This window comes from Psammomys obesus, unplaced genomic scaffold (assembly GCF_907164565.1).
Source record: "Psammomys obesus unplaced genomic scaffold, mPsaObe1.curated_primary_1811, whole genome shotgun sequence".
NCBI classification, from domain to species: Eukaryota; Metazoa; Chordata; class Mammalia; order Rodentia; family Muridae; genus Psammomys; species Psammomys obesus.
The window spans coordinates 14550338-14555051 of NW_026596095.1; positions in this window are offsets into that span (position 1 = coordinate 14550338).

Genomic DNA, 4714 nt, shown 5'->3' on the forward strand with positions numbered 1-4714 from the left:
GACCACAGGAAGAATAAACAAACAATAAATAATACAAGTAAAAGACAGCTAGAAATCTATCAACTCCAACTCAGTCCCTGGCACACTCCTAGAGCTATGAGGGGAGAAGGAAAAGGACAATCTAACCATCTATGGCAAGTAATTAATAAAATTGGAGGAATTACCAAATGTTTCTCAGTTAAACCTTAAGTGTAAACGGCCTCAGATCACCAATAGAGAGATACAGATGGATATAAAGGCTGGATTTATCTACCTGTTGTCTCTAAGAAACTTACTGACAAATACACCCACAGACTGAGGGTCAAAGGGAAGAAAAATCGTGAAAGGAAGCTGTGAAAAATAAACAAACACAACATCACAAAACAAAAACCTGCTGCAGCTATTCTGATTGATGACAAAATAGACTTCAAATCAAAATCTGTTGAAGAGAAAAGGCCACTCTGTATTAATCAAAAGAACGATTCATCAAGTACATGTAACAAGTATAAATGTGTATGTGCTGAATTTTGGGGCACCCAGTTTCATAAAACAGACACTAATGGACAAAAAAAGATCAGACAGGTCCTTATAACAGTGAGGGTGTTTCTACTTTCACTGAAAGGGTCTGCTCATCTTTAAACTCATCCTCTAAATTAAAGGTAATAGAGAGGCTTCTTAGTTACAATACAGGTCAAGCAGATTTAACACATCCATACAGAATATTTTGTTCAGCCAGCAGATGTGGAACACACATTCTTCTCAGTGGCCCATCTGCCCTTCTCTAACGCAGCCCATATTCTAGGCCACAAAGCAAGTGTCAGGGAACCCAAAGAAACTGAAAGAATTGTTTCTATCTTATCTGATCATAGTAGGCTAAAACTAGAAATCAAAAACTACAGAAACTACACAAATACTTGAGATTAAACAGACAAAAAAACATTCTTGAATAACCAGTGGGTAGTTAAAGAAATAAATTTCTACAATCAAATGAAAATTAAGAGCCCTGGGACACAACTAAAGCATCCCCAAGAAGAAAGTTTACAGCTGTGATTTTTAGATACTGAGACATCAGAGATCTCCAGTAGACGATCCAATCATACAACTTGAAATCTTAGCAAAACAAGATCAACCCAAACCCAGAGTAGTATGTGGCAAGAAATAAGAACAAGGCAAAACTTAAGGAAGTGATGACGAAAAGAACAAGATGAAGAGTCAGGCAGTGAGCTCACCTGCTAACATTAAATCAGGATGATATAAATAACCGCATATTCATAGTGACAGTGTTGCTTGCTTATCGGCATGGAGGAGAGGTATGATCCAGAGCAACTTGCCTCTGAACTGCAGTGAGGTATGAGGAAGCAAGGCTGGGGGACAAGGGGTGTGAGAATGGGGACACGCCCAGGCCTGCCTGTGTGGTGTATTCTGTATGTGTATGATACACATTGCATGTGGAAGAGGAGGAGGAAGGAGATTATTAGACATCAATAACTGTCTGATGGATGAACATTGGCGTTCTTATGTCAAAAACATATGCTTATGTAACAAAGGATAAACTCCAATACGTACAATGATTGTGCTTCCTTGACAAGCTCCCAAGAAGATAATTTTCTATGAAAGCTAAAGTAGGGAAGCAACAGACAAAAAGCAATTATTACCATTTGCCACACACTTGGGTTGACTTTTGCCATTGGAGAGATAGTTTCTAAGAGACTAGAGCCATGGCAATGTGACCCTGCCTCTCTCCTCCCTCTCTGAAAGTAAGGCCCTGCCTGCTTGCTGTGCAAATAACAGTATAAAAAAAGTGCCCGAAGCAGTATCTGAATGACAGGAGGGTCTTAATAACTGCCGTGCATGTGTGTGTTTGTGCACGTGTGTGCGTGTGAGTCCGTGTTTGTGTCTGTGTCTGTGAGTGGTGCATGTGGAGGTCGGAGTGTTAGAGGCCCTGCTGGTTGAGGTTGTAGTCTTCTAGTCTGGATAGCCCTTCTGAGCTCCAAGTTAAATACCGTCAAGACTCTCTCTTTCCCAGCAGGGCCTCCTGCTCTCTGCCTGACTTCATCTAGACAGTGTCTTTAGACACAGACGTCCCTAACCACATTTGATATGTGGCCTCTGACACAGCTCCCTGCTAGCTCTCCCCTCCTCATGCCTATATGATAATTAGGTACTATGTTTCCATTCATATGATAGGAGCGTGCTGTTTAGTGCAAATCAAGCATCCTTGAAGTGCCTAGTTCTAACCAATTATGTACACCTATCCTTGGAGCCCCCCATGTACTCTCCAAGGGGAATGTAGCCTTTGTTCTCTGGAATTAAAGTTGAACGAGCTCCCTGCTGGTTCCCGGGGTTTGTGATCCCTGTGCAGTGCCCACCAGCCATCCCAGGCAGGCTTCTTGTCTTGTGTCCCTCCTGACTTCCTGAGCTGCTGGGAGACAGCCCTCAGGCAGGACGACTTGCTTGAGTTGTTGGTTTTCTCCTTCCATCATGTGGGGTCTGGAGATGAACTCTGGTTGCCAGACTTGGCAGCAAATATCTTACTATCTTACTCACTCAGCCTTTTCTTTGTCCCCAGTGGTGCTTTTTCTTTTCTTTTCTTTTCTTTTCTTTTCTTTTCTTTTCTTTTCTTTTCTTTTCTTTTTTAATACTAAAAAGAGAGAATCACAGAATAGACAGAGGTAGTGGCTGGAGAGTTGGAACAAGGTAGGGTAGGGGACACAGAGAGTTAAGAGGGTGGAGAACAGAAGGGGAGAGCCAGGGTGAGAAGACAGAAGGACTGTAGAGAAAAAAGAAACTGAGGGTGGGGTCATCTCTGTGACAAGCTAGAGACCTAAGTCAGGGTAGGCTCCTGGGAGGATATGAGGGGGACTCAAGCAGAGACTCCTAGTAGCAGAGGCTATAGAGATGGAAGAGGACATCCTCTAACTGCACTAGTCTCCTAGCAGAGGGAGGGGAACACCAATCCACTCACAAAAACTTCGACTCAAAATTGACCCTGCCTAAGAGATGTGCAGGGATAAAGATAGAGCAGAGATTGAGGGCATGCCCAACCAAAGACCCACCCTATGGGAGAGTGCCAACCTGACACTATGAACAATGCTCTGCTAAACTTGCAGACAGAAGCCTGACAGAGTTGTCCTCTGAGAGGTGACACCCAGCGGCTCCTCAAAACAGACGCTGAGACTTACAGCCAAACATTGGGCGATGTGGAGGGAGTCTTGTGGAAAAGTGGGAGGAAAGAGAAAGGGACCCGGAAGTGACAGGAGCTGCACAAGAAGACCAGCAGAACCAACTAACCAGAGCCCAGAGGGGCTTGCTGAGACTGAAGCACCAACCAAGGACCATGCAAGAACTGGACCTAGGCCCCTACAAAGATGTAGCAGATGGGCAGCTTAGGCCTCGTGTGGGTCCTCTAGTAAGAGAAATGGGAACTGCGTTGGACACAGACTCTCTTGCCAGCTTTTTGATCACTTCCCCCGGGCGGGACTGCCTTGCCAGGCCACAGGAGAAGAGGACGAGGCTCAGTCCTGATGCAGCTTGATGAGCTGGGCTGGATGGGAAAGGGAGCTTCCCTGAGTGGGGAGGGAGAATGGGACTGGGAGGGCATGAGGGATGGGCTACAACCAGGATGTAGAGGGAATAAAAAAATTAAAAGAGAGAGAGAGAATACGTCCTCTCAACAGGTTTGAGGTTTTGTTGGATCAGTGGATATGTGAGTGTACTCAAGGACCTTAGACCTACCAGGTCTACAGTCTGCTCCGCACTTTACAGATAAAACTGTATTTTGAAGCCACAACTACGCCTCTGTGATTTTGTCCCTCCAACAGTCTCACGCCTTGTATAGAAGCCCGATCGCCTGCTGCCCTCTAGTGGCAGATACAAGGACATGCTCATCTATACACTACAAATTTTCTGAGGAATAGTTTACTGGTATCAATTGTGGGTCTCTATAGACTGTATGTACACTGAAGTTAAAATTCCTACACATGTCTGTTATCTATATTCATATTATGTAATGATCTTTCATAGAAATCATTATACCATGTGTTCCTCTTTGGGGGAAACAAAATATTTATGAAGTTTTCCTGTATTCACTTCATCTCTATGTTGGCCTAAAATGAAAATATTATTTATGAGTTTATAATACCGCATAAACAGTACTTACCTACCTAGGATTGCTCATCTATATAATAGCTGGAATATATTCTGCCATTATACAGCATCTGATAGAAATGAACATAAGAAGAAATGGAGAGAAAAAGAGGGACAGAGAGAAGAAGGGAGAGGGGAGGGAGGGAAGGAGGGAGGGAGGGAGGAAGGAAGGAAGGAAGGAAGGAAGGAAGGAAGGAAGGAAGGAAGGAAGAAAAGAAGGAAGGAAAGAAAGAAAGGAAGAAAGAATTAAAGGATGAAGGAATTAAATACAGCCAGAGGTCACATATGACCTGGAGTATCTCTCTTTCCACAGAGATGTGGAGAACAAGTGACAACAGATTTACAAATCACAGTGACAAGTGTAAATTACATTTTAAAATAGGCTGACACGGTCTACCTCCTCCCCTAGCTCTTACTAATACACATCTTCCAGTTAAAACCACATGCTCTTCTACGTCCTGTTGAAGACATAAATTATCAAAAGGGCTTTTACACTATATTTGTAAAGATACTAGTTGTATTTCTTTTTCTTTTTTTTTTTTTTTACTAGTTGTATTTCACATGGAGACATCAATGCTATTCTTAGGGT